This window comes from Macrotis lagotis, chromosome 2 (genome assembly GCF_037893015.1).
Source record: "Macrotis lagotis isolate mMagLag1 chromosome 2, bilby.v1.9.chrom.fasta, whole genome shotgun sequence".
Lineage (NCBI taxonomy): Eukaryota > Metazoa > Chordata > Mammalia > Peramelemorphia > Peramelidae > Macrotis > Macrotis lagotis.
The window spans coordinates 336501120-336520089 of NC_133659.1; the positions used below are offsets into that span (position 1 = coordinate 336501120).

Here is an 18970-nt window from a genome sequence, read left to right on the forward strand (position 1 = left end):
AGAAAAAAAGGTGAATGGAAAGTTTGAAAAGTCTGGGGTTTTCTCTGAACCCTAAAGAAGACATATTTGGGTATATGAGGAAGGTATGAGGAAGTCTGAAAAATTATCCAAGAAAATAATAATAGTAATAATATGTCTGGGATTATTAATTTTCTAGTAATGAATTGTCTGGGAAACAATGAACACCAAAAATATAGGACACAGTGGGGGAAAAACGTTTATTTTGTTCGGTCTGTGATCAGTTAGGAATTATACTAATGAAGGCTGGCAAACGGTTTGATAACTAGGAGGGATTTTTAAGCTGTTCTTGTGAAGAAGAGAGGAATAGATTTAAGGGGAATTAAGGATAGTAGATCATGAGTGAAGTAAAACAGGAGAGATTCAGCTGAAAAGTCTCTCTTGGAGAGAAGGCAATTTCTAGGGGCTTAGTCTGGAGGGGGGATGTGGCAGGAACGTTGATAAGGGGAGGCATCAGTAATTATGCAGAGACAAATGGATATAATAGTTTACCCTATCAGGGATACCTAATATTTGAGAATTGGGATTAGGGAAATTCATATACCACACAAAGAAAAATAAATTAGCTTATTATTCTGTAAGGAGGAAGCAAAGAAGTATGTTTTTAAGTCATATGACTGACTATGAGGTGTTTGGTATGAGCACAATTGAACTTTTTTGTTATCTCCTAAATTGGGTGACTCTATATGAACCTGATCCCCTGTGTAATTTGAAAAACGTTCATTTGAGTAGGTTTCAAGCTCCTAAAATGCATAATTTTGATTATGGCATAATGTTAAGAGATATTGGTAAATATAACAACTAGAATTATTAATAAAAAGGAGATTCTCAAATAAACTAAATCCTTGGGGATTTAAATTGTGCTGTGACTCATAAAAGGCTGCATCTGACCCTAAAGGATGATTCTGATTGAATCTTTACAGATCAGTCTTAACTGACTGAAATTCAAAACATCTACTTTCCCTACTTTGGCCTGAAACTCACATGGGCATCTCTATAGCAAAGGTCATTGGCATGCATCTTAGAAGCCACTCTGTGGAAATAGGGGACTGGGAGACTTTTTGAAAGGAAAGGTCCCCACCATGGTTTTTTGTTGCTGTTGTTGTTTTAGGTTTTTTCAAGGCAAATGGAGTTAAGTGGCTTGCCCAAGGCCACACAGCTAAGGATTTTTAAGTGTTTGAGACTGGATTTGAACCCAGGTCCTCCTGACTCGAGGGCCGGTGCTTTATCCACTGCGCCACCTAGCCACCCCCCCACCTTGGGTTTTTTTGGGGGAAAGGTTTGGGGGTTTTTTGGTAAGGCAATGGGGTTAAGTGATTTGCCCAAGATCTCACAGCTAGGTAATTATTTAAGTATCTGAGGTCACATTTGAACTCAGGTCCTCCTGGCTCCAGGGCCGGTGCTCTATCCACTACACCACTTAGCTGCCCGGCCACCTTGTTTTTAAAGAGATAAATGCTAAATTGGAGAGTAATTTACTAAGGGAAAAAACTGAGACTGACAGATTTCCATGTAGACCTTCCTTGAGTCCAAGGAAAGTGATGCTCGGGAGTTTTTGTGGAAATGAAGATTTATTGCATGTGAAACAACTTGGGAATCTATGATTCTGAATAATAATTATGTAATCAGTAATATTTGCTGATTTCTTTTGGGAAAGAGAAACACTGTCAGGAGTTGTACAAAAGTCATGTATGGGGCAGCTAGATGGCATAGTGCATAGAGCACCGGCCCTGGAGTCAGGAGGACCTGAGTTCAAATCCTGCCTCAGACACTTAATAATTACCTAGCTGTGTGGCCTTCGGCAAGCCACTTAACCCCATTGCCTTACAAAAACCTTAAAAAAAGTCATTTATGCCATGGGCTTGTTAAATTCTGGGAACTGATTTGTTTTAATATTAAACTAATCTCAATAATACATTGTCAACAATTTCACAAGATCTTTTGTGGGTGAAAAAGTTTGTAACAATATTGTCTTATCACATGTTTATGGAAGGGAATATATATGACTAAAAGTAAAATCTACTTAACATCTGTTATTTGAAAATAAGAAAATGTATCTGAAATTTTATCTGATGTAAATGTAACATTGCCTAGAATTTCTAGCATAAATAAGAATTGCATTGGGGTTTTAAATGTATCATATGTATGAGATTGGATTCCTGGAGGCTCTGGGTGAAGAAGCTTGGAAGATAAAAAGATGTAAAAGATATTGGGATATTCATTTTGCTTTTGTTCTAAGGGAATGAAGTGCTAGCATAAGAATCTTATGTTTAATGTAAATTAGCAATGATATGTTTAATTTTAAAGAAGTCAAAATTGTGGATTTCTTCCCTCAAGGTAATTGCAGACAAAGAGGATTAGGGAACAGGAATTTTCTGCTGGTGTATGTGTGTGCAGGGGAGAGGGTTGGGGGGGGGGGGTTCTAAAGTATGATTGAGCAATTAGAAAAAATGGTGTAGCCATTTGTAAGTAAAATATGGAGACATCCTTATCAGTAATGAGATATGCTTTTGTAGGAGAGATATTGTACTTAGAATTAGTATAATATGTCAAAGCCTGGAATTGATAATTAAATGCTTTGACTAAGGGGAATATCAAAAATTACTTCCCCCTCTGGGATCCCTGAAATTTTTAAACAATGTGTTGAAACTATGTGTTGGAATTTGTTATAGTTCTGTGGGTTTATGTATAGTGTAATAATGGAAAGATTGTTTTGTAAAATCTAGTAATTAATTTGGTATTCTCATTGCTGTTTTGTTACTGGAATTAATAACACATGTTAAAGGTTTAAATTCATAGAAAATATTCTAATGGTTTGAATGATTCTGAAAGTAATTTGTATTTTGAGTATGGCTAGTAGTTAAACAGGTTTAATATGAAATTTTCTTTATAGAAGTTTTTCCTTGCCATATATGGAAACTGGGATTATTTTGGATATATATATATATGTGTATATATATATATATATATATGTGTGTGTGTGTGTGTGTGTGTGTGTGTGTGTGTGTGTGTGTGTGTGTATAATATATCCCAAAACTGTGGTTGTTTGCTTTGAAGTAAAAGCACTTATGTAAAATGAGAAAGATAAAATAATAGTGATAATTTGAGATTTCTCTGAGGCAATCTGTAGCTAATTGTTATGTGAGAAATCTGGAGATGATGGCCAGTCTCCTAGCCAAAGGAGGTGTTTAGTTATTGTTTAATATTGCTTAACACAGCAAACTGGCGCAGGGTGGGGGGGGGGGGGTCTTTAGCCAAGCAGCAGAAGTGACAGAGCAGATATGATTTCAGACAAATGAATGTGGCCTTTTAAATTTGGGCTTTTGTTCTGTGTCTGCAAAAGGAAGTGCTAATGAGTCAATATTTTTCCAGAGCAAAGAAACGCAGTAGGAGCCTGGAGATTTCAGATGAATAGTTGAAGGGGTGGCTTTCTAGGGTGGTCTGAGGTTGGACCCTTTTGACTTGATTTCCCTAAATGTGACATTTGGATAATGTCTCACATGGTAGAATAAATCTGGCCTAAGACATTTGACTGTCCACATGACCTCTGCCTGGACATTGACATTCAAAAATCCTATTTATAAGGAAATTTTCTTTTGAGGTCATAGATCTTTTTAGTAAACTGATATAAGAAAACCAGATAAAGAAGTTTTAGGTCAATTGGACATAATAGTCAAATAGTTAAGTGACTGACTCTGAAACCTGCTTTCAGCTGTATGTTTAGGTGAGGATTAAGATCCCTTAATTTTTATGTGTAAGGAAATATTTAGGTAAGAAGAAGAATGGGAGATTTTTAGGAAAATTACAGTTTCAAGTTTTAGTTTGAGGAAAGGAATGTGAGTAAACTGAATATATTAGAAGAAGGATAACCTATGGTATATTTTAAAAATATTTTGGGGAGAAAAATTCATTTTGGCCAAGGATGTTTGAGTCATTACTGTAATAAGAAAAGATTAAGATTGTAAGATATTTGTTGGATACTCTTTTTGAATCAAGATGATTGTAAAATGTGTGTGTGTGTGTGTGTGTGTGTGTGTGTGTGTGTTGCAAACTCAAGTTAATCTGGCTTGTATAGTGAAACAATTATGGAAGTTTATTATGTTAGAGTGAAGCAGCATTCTCCAAATAGATGTTAAAAGAAATGGGATAAAGCAAAGCTAGGTTACTTCCTAGTTGTAACTAAATTTTCTGTGTATATCACCATGACAGCAGGGAAGTCAAGATGTAAATTGCCATGATTTAGAAGCTCCAGAATTTTAGTGTCCATTGATGAAAAGATGAATAGTAATCTGATTAAAATGTTAAAAAATTTCTTTATCAGAAAAGGTCTCAAAAAATCACATGAGCTAAAGAGGGCTTTTTGAAACAGATTCAGAAGATTCAGAAGGACATAAAAAGTCTCCAGAAGAGAGAAAATTGGACCAGAAGTTGATGTTATATTTTAATATACCTGGGGTTTAATTGTATGGGTTACCACTTCAACTGCCCCCCTTTTAATCTCTGTAACCTTCCCCTTGATTCTCTAAGTGTTTCACTCATTCTTATGTCCCCTTCCTATAGATAGACTTCATATTTGTAGCTTACCCATTACCGGAATAATATGAGCAAAAAATTTTGCTTACTTGATGAACTATAGGGCAAGGAAATATATATGAAAGTGAAAAATAATTAACTAAATATGAGAAATTGAAGAAAGATATAGAAATGAAATTTTGTATGAAAAAAGAGAGATTGTGATAAGTAATTGGATTTCATTTCTACATTAGTTGTGGGAAACTGAGGAAAGCAGTTTATAACTTAGAGAGAAAAAAACTAGGGAAGAAGAGGAAAGAAGCTGTAGTGACAGAATCTGAGGAATGTTGGCTTACAGAGAAGGAGGGAATAGACTGGGCACAGGAAGACAAGGGACCATGGAATTAGCAGGATAGGAAAATTAGTGAAGGAAGTGGCACCAGTAGTCAGGTTCACACATCCAGGTTATCTGTTTCCAAAGTCTGACTACCAGATTATAGGAAGTGGAGATTTGATAAGGAATTTGAACCCACACAAGGAGAGAACTGGGTACTTCACAGAGGCCTTTGACCTTGGCAATACCCAGTCAATTGGGGACAAGGAAGGGATTTGTGCTTCTAGACAGGAGATAAAAGGCCCTGATTTCGTGTACCATGTGTGCCCTTTTCTATGATGGACACCTGTCCTTAAGGATAGTTTTAATAAAAGGATGTATAATGATTCTGAGTTCTTGGTAAGGTGTTTGTTTCTTACATCATTCAATTTTTTTAAATGAAATTGGTTAATAGTGTATCAATTTTATTGGTCTTGAAGAAAACTTAATTAATTCAATCATTCATTTTTATTTTCTTTCTCCAGCACTTGTTTTATGCTTAGTGTATTATTTTGACATTTATTTCATTACAAATAGCTCATTTTTTACCTTCTTTCTTTCCCCAATAATAAAAGCATTTGAGGGTAGAAATTTGCCTCTCATCATCACTTTGGCAACATTCTGTAGATTTTTATATTTATAATGTTATCTTGATATACTTGTATTTATTGTACCCTTGACACGAGCCCTATTCTAAAAGTTATCTTTATCTCTAAATAAGGCCTATATTTTTTTATCAGACATTCCTTTTTCAGCACTACTGTATAGCATTTTGATTTGTAATTTCACTATTTAAATTTCTGCCTTTTTGAATTTACTTATAACTAAGTCCAAGAATATGATCAATTATTGTGAATGTTCTCTGAATTTTTATGAAGCAACATTTTTCCTACTACAAATTTATCAACTCCTGTTTTGCATAGTTCTCTAAGTTTGCAACTTCCCGGTTTAGGTTTTTTAAGTGATTTCTCATATATTGATGATGTGGTTTCAAAGTTTTCCTCTAATGTTGAGCTTTATACATGATTATTTTCACAAATAAGTTTTTAACCTTATAAATTTAGTTCTAGCATTGAATGCATAGATAATAAATAATGACTAAAGGACTCAGGCCTAAAAGAAATTTTAAAGAGCATAGAGGTCAATGACTTCTTTTTATAAATAAGGAAACTGAAGCCAAGAGAAGTGAAGTAATTTGCTTGAGCTTACAGAGGTAGTAAATAAGAGTCAGTATTCAAACTTAAACCATGGATCCAAATCCTACAATCTTTTTATTACTCTAGGCTGATTCTCCAATGATAGTCTCTCATTACAATAAGGACCCTTACATATATTATCTTTCCTAATGCTCTCTAATTTGAATTCAATTTTGTCTCCTAACCACAACACCATTTACTTGAAATCACCTGAAATGGTAAATTTTAGCTCATCCTTTCCAACATGTATTTTTGCTTCTGGATTATATTTTCTGTAGGTAACATGGTTGGGTTCTTTCTAATCCACTTCATAACACTTCTCTTTTTATAAGTGACTTCAACCCATTAACCTTCAGGGAAATAGTTGTACAACTGAAATACCTTTGACTTTGTTAAGTTCTTGTCAGAAATATAATCTTCCTCCTACTCTAAGGAGTAGGCAAAAATGTTTACAGAGACCTAGATCTGAAATCAAAGGAAGTGAATTTGTATCCTGGCTCTGCTACTTATTGTGAGAACTTAGACAATTGTGTTTTCCTTTACAGACTTAAGCTTCCTCATCTTTAAATTGAAAGTTTTATCAGATAGTCTCCAAGATCACTTCCAGCATTTGCTCTTAAAATCCTTTTTCAGACATGTCATAAAATACTAAATATGATCACTGTATTTCATACTACTGCTTTTGCAATACTTTTTCACTCTCCTACTTGGAATTGTTGTACTGGGATTACTATCCCTCTGGTTTTCCCTTTTTTCCCTCCAAAATTCTCTTCCTCCCCATTCATGTTACTTGATTGTTAATCTAGACTACTTTACTGTTTAATTCTCCTATGCAAATCAGCTTGTAACTAATCCCAGTTGCAAATTATCTGATTTCCCGTACTTGGTACTTCCAAGTATTTTATATCTGAATACAAGTAATTGAGATATATCTTGTTGATACAGTTCTTTGCCATTACTTGCCAAAAAATATTTCCTGTGGCTGGCTATCAGTTTCTCAAATATATGTCACATGAGGTTCCTCAGTGCCTTCCCCCACCCCAAGTTGATTCTGCACTAGACATGAAACAAGATGACGTACAGGTACGTCCCTCTCAGCCTTGTCACATTTCTCATTAAACCCTTTATACATATACTTAAAATTTTCCTCTGAAGATGCTGAGGAGGAGGGGAATGTCTCATATTTCTAAATTTTTAGTATGTCCCATTCTAGTTTCCTTTCCTTTTTGTAGAAATTTGCAATTATCCCCTATAGTCAATTGCCAATTTGCAATTATCATCTATAGTTTCATTCTTTCAGTTGTTCCTAGATCCCTAGAATTGCTTCTGGTTTTACAAAGCTGAGTTCAAAAAGTGTATTTCATTCCCCATCTTTATTGGTTAAGCTACAGTCTTTACCTGAACTTTAGTTCTTATTCCCTATGAAGCCATTCCTTGGGGCGAGCACTGATTGATGCATTCAAGCTAAGAAAGATAATTGTCTAAAAAGTTCTCACCCATATTCACCTCTCAGCTCCCAACAACTAAGGGCCTTTAGTCTCAAATGAAGTCTATGTATTTCCCCTATTGGTGAAAGTTCTGACATTCTAGAGTAGGAGATTCCCTGGGACTCAAAGGGCACTGCAATAGAGTAGCTCACATATGAAGAATATGTCTCTTGTCTAATGAATAACATGATTGGATTAGTTAGTAGCAAATATGGTAATATGTTCCTTGATTCTGTTAAGAAGCCTAAGAAACATGGGGACTTTAGGATACAGTTGGCCTAAGTCTGCAACAACTGAGAATCAGAATTCCATAGAGAAAATACCATAAAGGAGTTTGAAAAAAAAAACTGGATTGAGGGTTCTGGGTTGAGAGACCCAGACAACTGATTCAGCCCTCTCCTGTAATCTGACGTGATAACAGAAAGGGTTCCGAGGATGGGGAAGAATCAATCCAAACAGTAACCATTGATGGAAAAAATGCTATTCAGTGAGCAGGGTTTGTTTCTTCCTTTCCCAGCTAAAAAAAATGGAACTAATTAAATTGGGAATCAAAAAGACCAGGAGAGAGAATGATATTGAGACTGCTAATGTGGTACTGGTCCCATAGCAACCATCTTCCCTTGGAGGATGTAGACTAGATGCAACAAGGTCAAATGAAGAAGGGGCCCCATTTGACTACCTTGGAGGTTCCTCCAAGATGCTTGAGTAGGAAAAGTCCTCTTTGGGCTTCTGAGATGCCCATGTAGAGACCTGGCAGGTTTATCCAAGCACAGCCCAGCTTACAATTCCATGTAGCACCTATGTTTTCCTCTCAATTTCCTTGCACATGAGTGGCCCTCCGCTGTCTCCCTGCACAGAAAGGAAAGAATCATCCTCTCAGAACACACAGCTATATCTCAGGACACACAACTTCTGATATATTTGAACACATGGTCCCTGTTGCTTCAGCACATATGTCCACTGTCTCCTTGGCACCTGGAGCACTCTCTAGGTCTTTAGATATCTGATCACTACCCCCGCAGTATGCCTCCAATAGCTTCAGTTGGCCCTAGAAGGTGCTGAGCATGAGGGGAAAGTTTCAACAGAGAGGTCATCCTAGGTCTTGAACAAAAGTTTCCAGGTGTGTGCGTTTAGAGGGGGGAAGATACTGATTGTGCTGGTTAGCCCTTATTGAGGGGTATTAAGCTTCCCAACTGTCTTCTGCCTAGATAGTGACCTAACTAGCATATTGCATGGCTTTGAGAAGAGACCTATGGGGTAGAATGAAGCTTAGAATTAGGATGGGGAAAGACAGAGGAGATCCCTGGTTATGGGACCTTGGGAGCTTGGAGGAAAGCAGTAGGAATGGGAAGAGGCTAGGAGGAACATGAATTCAATTGGGAAGACTAAAAGAGGAACTTCATAGGATCATAGGATTAGGAGTTTGGGGGCCTTGGGACTCGAAGGTTCCTCAGGAGAACAATTATTACCTGGCAAGTGTCCATGTTCTCAGCTTGAGCACACAGATTGTTGCAATCAATGACTTCATGGTGCCAATCAGTTTCATTGCATTTTTTCCAAATCAATGATCACCACTTTTGCTTCCTGTACTATTGATGCTGGCAATCCAACTGTATGTAGGAGGAGGACTGTATTAGACTATATTAGACAAATCATTAACCCCTAGCATTCCCTACCCCATCCCAATCTATATAATGTCCTGTGACTCCTATGACCTGCTCTGCCCCACTGTGACTCCCAATTACTTTCCATAACTCTATGACCATGCCCTATTAGCCCCACGATCCCCAGGCTCTTCCCTTCAACTTAAAGTGGCAATCAAGCTAAGCTTTGAAGAGAACAAAGAATTTAAAAAATTATAGAGGAAAGGAAGTAGAAGCCATGCTGGGCCTCTGAGAAGGTCTGTGCAAAGGCAGGGAAATAGGAAATGGAATGGTAGCTTGTAAAAACAACTTCCAGGAAGGCAATTGGGCTTGAATGTGGAGAGATGAATTCTATGCCTGGAAAGGTCACAAGAGGGAGTCGGGTAATGGGGGCTTTGAAAGCCTCCCCAGGAGGTGTCTGTAGGACAAGAGGCAAACCCGCCTCTCTATTCTCAAGGTCATTGAATTGCTTAGAGTTCTCTCTTAAGATGGAGGAGACACAGACCCTAAGATGACAATCCAGAAGAGATATTTGAAGGCACATAAGAAGAGCAAAGACAAGTCAGCCAAGGCAAAGACAAGAGAGTCTGGTCTTGTAAGAGCAGCCATCAAAGGGGCAACTGGTTGGCACAGTGATTAAAGTACTGGCCTCAAACACTTAATACTAACTTAGCTTTGTGACTTTGAGCGAGTCACAACCCCATCGTCTCGCAAAGAAAGAATAACTACCCAGCATGACTGCTCGTGTACATTCTATATCAAATTACTTGCCTTCTCAATGAGGAGGAGTATGGGAAGAGAGGAACAGAGAAAATTTGGAACTCAAAGTTTTAAAAATGAATGTTCAAAATTGTTTTTATATGTAACTGGGGGAAAATGAAATAAATTTTTAAAAAAAGGAATAGTTAGCCAGGTCTGTTCTGACCCCTACTCGGCCAACTTTGTCCCACTGTGGCCTGGTCTGCTCCCTTTTGTTCCTAACTTGATCCTCTCCCTCTACCTGCACTTCTTGGCATTTATTGTTTTCATGGTTCTCCTGGATACACTACTATGTGCAATATTATTTCCTCCCATTAAAAATGGAAATTCCTTGTGCAGGGCTGATTCGCTTCTGTGAAGGAGCTTGATAGTTGTCTGTTTATTGATTAATCCTACCTGGTCCGTCGTTTCATACCATTGTCCTATCCTTTTCCCTTAACTCATGTGACCATCCCTGCTCCCTCTCCCTCCCAGATTTTGTCTGTTCCTATTATGGTGTACCCCGGTTCCAAACTAACCACTGTTCTCTACTCCCTTCAGCTTTACAAATCCTAAGTCCCAGAGCTGGACCTTAAGTTGGCAAGAGGTGGTTGGGGGCCAGAAAGCAGTGTAGATGGTGATATTATGACCCTCCCACATCCCTGGAGGACGTTATCATAGTAGAAAGTCTTCTCCTTCTCTGCCTGGGTCAGACTGACTTTAAACACCACACCCTCCAACTAAGAACTGTAGTATTCTTTTCCAAGACTTATAAATTCTTTGATCCTTTCATTTAAGTAAGTACAACCTTAGTAGGGAATGGGGGATTGGGGAGGGGGTGATGAAATGATTTCTAGACCGTGATCTGAACTAGTAAAATGCCAGGCAAGAGACCAAGATGGGAATCACCTAACAAAAGCTACTGATGGACTCAATGCACATACACTATTGGACATGAACAATGTAGGAATTTATTTTATCCGACTGTGTTTATTTGTTGCAAGGTCTTTTCTTTTTTTCCTATGTCAATGACAGAGGGAAACAAAAAGGACAAAAATATTTAATTTAATTTTTTTAAAGAAGATCTGCTGGGGGCAGCTAGGTGGAGCAGTGGATGGAGCACCAGCCCTGGAGTCAGGAGGGCCTGAGTTCAAATCCAGCCTCAGACACTTCATAATGACCTAGCTGTGTGACCTTGGGCAAGACACTTAACCCCATTGCCTTGCAAAAAACAAAAACCTAAAAAAAAAAAAAAGATCTGATGATATATTTGCAAATCTAAACAGTCTTGCATGTCTAAAGAGCTTTAAACCTAAAAGTGTCACAGTAATTATAGAATTCCAGATTTAGATCTGGAGGAAAACTTAGAAACTATTGAATTCAATACCTTCATTTTACAGATGAAATTGAAGCACAGAGAGGTTAGTGACCTGTCCAGGGTCACATATCTAGGAGGCTCCTGACACATTAAAAATCAAATCTTTCTGACTCTAGCTGCAGAATTTATACCTAGCTTGTACATCATCCCTTAAACTTCTCCCTTAACTCAGTCCATATTTAACCCTCATATGCCAAGTTCTTGAGTAATCTAGAATTGTGTTTGAATATTTTCCTAGCACAGACATATCTTGCTTTATTACATTCACAGATACTGTGGTTTGTTTTTTTTTTTTTTAATAAATTCAAGGTTTGTGGCAACCCGGAATTCAGTTATATTATCTGTCCCATTTTTCCAATAGCATATGCTCACATCATGTCTCTGTGTCACATTATGGAAATTTTCACTCTAGTCCAAACTTTATTATTCATGCCTATTGTATTTTAGTGATCAGTAACAATTATTTGGAGAAGCCACAAACCTCACCTAAGACAGTGGACTTAATGTTGTGTTATGTTCTCCACTGACCATCTCTCCTCTGACTTCCCTGCTCCCTGAGAAACAACAAAATTGAAATTAGCCCAATTAATAATTCTACAATGTTCTCATAGAGTTCAAGTGAAAGGGAGAGTTCGTTAATGCAGCAAACTTCATCATTGTCTTATTTTTTAAAAAACTGCTAGAGTCACCCCAGTCTTCAGCAACTACCACCCTGATGAGTAAGCAGCCATCGACATCAAGGTAAGACCCTCCGCCAGAAGGATTATTTCACACTGAAAGCTCAGGTGATGGTTAGCATCTTTTAGCCAAAAAACTTTTTTTTAACTAAGGTATGAATTGTTTTTAGACAGAATACCATTGCATTCTTAATAGACTACAGTAGAGTATAAGCATAACTTTTATATGCTCTGGGAAACTGGTTGGTTTTTATCCTTCATTACTTGAAGACCACCAAAATGACATCACTATGTTTGAGACAAATGACAGCATGTCCGACTGTGGCTGATCAGACCGATATGAGCTTGGTTGCTCTACCAGAGGTGGGGCATAAATAGTCCATGTGAACCCCTGGGGTGGATACTCTCAACTTACAGATGTCATGTTTTTTTTTGAGCTGCTTCAATTCTACCTTCCTTATAGAGTGCAGCACCCTCACTGAAGAGGGCATGCCACAGTGGGCGTGCCAGCATCTCCCAAGCTGTACAATCAGTTCTAAAGGTCTTCAATGGGACCTTCAGGGTGTCTCGGTATCACTTCTTCTGACCCACCCTGTGCATGCTTACCCTGTGGGAGTTCTCCATAAAATAGTGTTTTTGGCAAGCATACATTTGGCAGATGAAACTAAAACAGAAAATCCTCTCCATCTCTGCCTGGGTCAGACTGGCTTTAAAGGAGCCTACCTCATTTGCCCCATCCTCCAACTGAGAACTGCAGGAGTCTTTTCCAAGACTTGTTGCTTCCTTGGTCTTTTCATTTAAGGAAGTAAAATCTTAGGGTATGAGAAACTACAGTTTTTGTGACTCACTTTATTGTGATAGTCACTTTATCGAGTGGTCTGGAACTGAATCCACACTCCCAAGTATACCTGTAATTACAACTGAAATCTCTTTTTCATTAATTAGTTGACTCAAACTCTGACTCCAGATCATTAAATGTTTTTAATAGGCTGGAGAAATCTTTTATCCAGTAGTTACTTATATCTCCACATTTATTCAATCCCTTTGTCTCCTACAAGCCTAGTTTTTAAATCCCTGAAATTAAATTAAAACCTATTAATTATTGAATTCAACAATAAATCAGAGACAGCTAATTATTTTTTTTGGGGGGGGGTGCAAGGTAATGAGGTTAAGTGACTTGCCCAAGGTCACACAGCTAGGTAATTATTAAGTGTCTAAGGCCAAATTTAACTTAGGTCCTCTTGACTCCAGGCCTGGTGCTCTATCCACTGCACCACCTAGCTGCCCCAAAAGCTAATTATTTTTTTCAAGGCAATGGGGTTAAGTGACTTGCCCAAGATCACACATAATTATTTCTAATAATTTTGACCATATAAAAATTTGTTTAAGAAAGTTCTAATAAGAAAAAATTTCTCCTCACTTTTCTGTCTTCTTTATAGATTCCTATAGTTCCCTCAAACAATCTCCCTGACTCCATATAGAATGCCTCATAGAATAATATTTGCCATTGTAACTTCAGACTACTCAGACTTCCTTTTCTATAATATCCCATTTGGCTCTTAAAGATATAAAAAGGGGCGGCTAGGTGGCTCAGTGGATAAAGCACTGGCCCTGGAGTCAGGAGTACCTGGGTTCAAATCCAGTCTCAGACACTTAATAATTACCTAGTTGTGCGGCCTTGGGCAAGCCACTTAACCCCATTTGCCTTGCAAAAAAAAAAAAACCTAAAAAAAAGATATAACAAGAGTATTTGTAGTGTCTGTGGGAAAGTCAAGGAAAATGAGTGCTACAAATAGAAGGAGGAAGGAAGAAATTCTTATTTATATTCAGCAAATTAAACTTCATAGAGAATATGATAGTGTGGGAAGAATAACGATGAAGATACCCAGATTTCATAGGACACAAAATCCAAGAAATAATCAATATTAATAACCCATATAAGAGTAATAATAATCTCATATATCTATAATGATAATGATAATAATCATAATAAATGACTATAATATGACTAACAAGAAAACAACATCAGAGATCTCAGGAGACAAATTTGGCTTCTGATATATCTCTGATCCTCAGGTAATAAGGACGAAATCTCATTATCGACCATCACTTTGGAATGATATAGTTTATGTAAAAGATGTAACACTGTAGATTAAGAATATATGTGCATTTCTCATAGCACAATAGTATTCCACTATTTTCATATGCCATAATTTGTGAGTATAATGGAATGAAATTTTTGTGACAGAAGAAATTATGAAAAGAAGAGTGTCAGAAAAACCTGGGAAGATTTGTATGACCTGATACAGAATGAAGTGAACAAAACCAGGAAGGGGGGGGGGAAATCATATAATAAGAGCAATAATGTAAAGACAAATAACTTTGAAAGACTTAAAAACTTAGTAGAATAAATTCCACAGGACTCATGGGGAGGAATGCCACCCACCTTGATGGAGAAGTGAGATAGATAGAAAAATAAGATAAATATTTCTGGACATGATCAATGTGGGAATTTATTTTTACTTTACTATACATATTTCTAACTAGAATTTTTTTCCTTCTTTCCCCAAAAGGATAAAGAAAATAAATGCCTATTGAAAAAAATGAATATTTTACAAAAAATCTTAAAAGAATGTATGAACTCATAATGTGATGTATTTTAGAAATCAGAGCAAAGAAACATGGAGAATAATTGACTGAAGAATGAAAGAGGTAGAAACAGTTTATTATTAATTAAATTATTAATTATAAATTAAGTTATTGATTTAAAGTTTATGATTTATTATATATCAAAGTATATAATAGATAGCTAGACAAAAAAAGACAAAACTATGAAGAGCTTGGGAAACTATCTTAGATCTTCCCAGCTGGGCCTGGTGGAGACCATTGCTAGGAAATGCTGGCTCAGGTACAAGCCAGAATCACTGTGTTAAATATATAGCAGGGATAAAGAGGACACGGGAATCTAGAGACCTGTTGATGGGAAGAGCCCCTAGACCAGAAATAGGTTCCAAATCCAGAGCAGCGAAGCTTAAGGAAGCTAACGAGAAATAAAGTATGAAAAAATAAAATAAAATAAAAAGAAATAAAGTATGAAACTGGGTTACAAAGATTTCATTTCAAGTAGATAATGCAGGGTCAAGTCTGCCAAAAAGTTTTCCTAATTTACCCAGGCGGTGAATATAGGCAGTGCCCCCTTTGCATCCGGATTGGCCCTTTAGCTTGCCCTCAATGTGCCTATACAAGATAATTCACAAGTTTTCAACTTTTCTCCTCTCCGTGGCAATGAATAGCAGACACCATCTACCATTGCCCAGAGGTCAAAATCTCATAAGCAAAATCCACATTCTATACCACTTGCCATTGCTCTGAAACTTGGACTCTTTCTTATTACTAGATTGGGATTTCACCTGTTGGTTGTGCCTACTGGCAAGGTTTCATGGGATTGGGTTTCCCTTCCTGCCTCAAGTTAACTATCCTATTCTTCAGGTAGCAGATGACCTTTCCCAAAACTTCTTGAACTCATTTTGCAAATAGTCTATAAAAACTTGTGGGTGAGTGTACTTTTTTCCCTTTAGAATATAACTTCCTTGAGGACAAGGGCTCTTAAACTTTTGTCTTTATAACCCCAGGGTCAAGTGCTGATCAAATAATAATTAAAAATAACTTGTGTTTGAATAACACTTCCTATGCCAAATGCTTTTCAAATATTCTCTCATTTGATTCTCACAACATCCCTGAGAGGGAAGCGCTATTATCCACTGAGAGAGCCAAAGGATTTGTCCAGGGACCGACACCTAGGAAGTGTCTAAGGTTAGATTTGAACTTAGATCTTGCTGACTCCAAGTCCAGTGCTCTATCCACTGCACCACCTAACTGTCCATTGCTCATAGCTGACTGAAGAATATGAAAGGAGAGCGTTGGTATTACAAACTTTTTTGAAAAAGAAAAAGGGGAAACTAGACAGAGCTCCGTTCAGGACCCAGTGTCATTTACTGACCACTTGGTAAGAACTGAGATGGTGAGGTAAAAATGACCTGGGCTGTTCTTCAGACACTGACATTTCAATTAACAAAATGCTTGACCATCAGTGGGATTAAGAAAGAAGCCAAGGGCCTCAGACATTAATAATTGCCTAACTGTGTGGCCTTGGGCAAGCAACTTAACCCCATTTGCCTTACAAAAACCTAAAAAAAAATAGATAGATAGATGATAGATAGATAGATAGATAGATAGATAGATAGATAGATAGATAGATATGGTTGCTGGAATTTAGGCCTACCCAGAAGTTGAAATCACTTAATTTCTTTAGGGGCAGCTAGGTGGTTCAGTGGATAGAGCACTGGCCCTGGAGTCAGGAGGACCTGAGTTCAAATCTGTCCTCAGACACTTAATAATGACCTAGCTGTGTGGCCTTGGGCAAGCCACTTAACCCCATTGCCTTGGGGGAAAAAAAAAAGAAAGAAGCCAACCATGACTCACAGTAGACTTGGCTTGAGGCAGCAGTCCTGGAAAGCATGGAATTATACAAGTTTGCTTCAAAGTTTAAGCCTGGAAATTCCAGGAAGAGGAGGAGCCTGGGAGTATAGGCAGAAAGAGATCTAACTGGATAATACACAAAATTCCAAAGAAACCAACCCATAGTACCACTTAACACCATTGGTGGTACTAAAGAGACTTAATCAGCTCTTTAAGAGCCAGAGAAAGCTTGTTTAATATGGTGTTACTATGTGATTAGTTGTTTATTTACCACTGTTGTTGGTTGCTCATAAAAGGTGAGGATGAGAATTTGACTTAAACCACCCAGGTTTTTTTTGTTTAGGTTTTTGCAAGGCAGTAGGGTTAAGTGGTTTGCCCAAGGTCACACAGCTCAGTAATTATTAAGTGTCTGAGGTCAGACTTGAACTCAGGTCCTCCTGACTCCAGGGCCAGTGCTCTATCCACTGCACCACCTAGCCACCCTGCCCCTACCACACTTTTAGACTGTTTGAGACAAAGCAACTGACCATAGTGGCCACTAGTGGCCACTACCTATCCACTCGCTACTTGTGGGCACCATAGCAAAGATCTTTATTAAAGTGAAGATTTTAATTATTCTGACTCCCTGTAGCCACCATGGTTTTATAACCCTCTCCAAACAGGATCACTCCCAAATGACCCCTGGATCACAACAGGATCACCATAATTTCTTTTTTTTTCTTTTTTTAGTGAAAGATTTTATTCATTTTGAATTTTATAATTTTTCCCCTAAAAGTCTCTTCCCAGACTTACCTTCATAATTTCTGAACCCCCAGCCTGCAACAATACAGGACTCTGGCACCTAGCACAGGGACTCCCTGGAGTGGGGAGATAGGCAATCTGCACCAAATCATTACAATGGATAGAGTTGTCCAACTGCACCAGTGCAATGTCATTGGTGTTGAGCTGATTGTTGTAATATTTGTGTATCAGGATCTGAGCAGACTTCTGTTCTTAGACACAGGGGTTCAAGGAGCCTGACACAATCCACTGAAAATTCCAGGATCCAACCAGCAGTCTCCATTTGTGTAGGTCACTAGAGACAGTCAGTGAGGGACCAGAGCTTCTACTTGCCCATTCCCCTCAGTAAGGACCCAGTCCTTCTGGAGATATCCTTGGGGAGTACGCCTTGAGTCACTTTTATTCCACCACCAGAGAAAGACTCCTAAAAACATCCCTGAAAAGAGACCCATTGAGCAAATCCCTAAAGAGACAGATTTAAACAAATCACTAAAAACAGCCCCCACAGAAACACCTAAAAAGAGAGAGACCTCTGAAGAAAAACTCTGCAGAGATAGAACCCTGGAGAAAAGAACATTGTACACCCTAACAGCAACATGGGGGCGATGATCAACCTTGATGGACTTGCTCATCCTTTCAGTGCAACGATCAGGGACAATTTAGGGCCGTCTGCAATGGAGAATCCCATCTGTATCCAGAGAAAGAACCGTGGAGTTTGAACAAAGACCAAAGACTATTACCTTTAATTTAGGGGAAAAAACTGCTATCTTATTGTCTGATCTTGCTATGTCTTATGCTTTATGTGTCTTCCTTAAGGATATGATTTCTCTCTCATCACATTCAATTTGGATCAATGTATACCATGGAAACAGTGTAAAGACTAGCAAATTGCCTTCTGTGGGGGGTGGGGGAGGAGGGAAGCAAGATTAGGGGGAAATTGTAAAACTCAAAATAAATAAAAGTGTTATAATTCAAAAAAAAAGAAAGAAAAAGATCATAAGTAAGAGAGATCCTGGAAAGAGAGAATGATAGAGCTAGAGAGAAACATCAGGAGATATCAACAGAGGCTGGCAATTCTTGAGATGGGCACCTGAGATGAAAGAGCCTTGGAGAGACTCAAGAGGGAGAGACCCAAGAGAGACAGACCCTAGAGAGAGGCACCCTGGAGGGAGTTTCCATCCAACCCATTCTTTAGTACCCTTCCCTTTTGTCCTTGAAGCAGTGAACAGCCGTGAGTACCCACATAGCTGTCAATAAAGATTCACAGGGTCAACAGGATCATTAGGAGTCAGAGTCAGACTACAGGGATCATGGGCAGAAAAGGAGTCAAATGTCTCCAAGACTCAGTCTCCCTCTTTTCCCCAGTCTGGAGGGAAGATAGAAGAATCAGTGATGATACACCTGCCATGTCTGCCATCAAATTCATGTGTGGCCCCTCTCATGTGCTATTTTATATATATATATATATATATATATATATATATATATATATATATATATATATATATGTTTTTCTTGTACAAACCTGTACATGCTCTGTGTGTGTGTCTCCCTCACACACACACACACAAACATGTTCTGTGTGTGTCTGTCTCTCTCTCACACACAAGCACACACATGCACACATGCACACACATACACATACATATACACATACACATACACATTAAAGGTATTTTCTCCAACTTG

General features: G+C 38.0%; 1 pseudogene; it reads right to left on the minus strand.

The window, feature by feature from the left end:
• Positions 1 to 425: 425 nt before the first annotated feature.
• LOC141512283 (acrosin-like) lies at positions 426 to 18535 on the minus strand (annotated as a pseudogene).
• Positions 18536 to 18970: the final 435 nt, after the last annotated feature.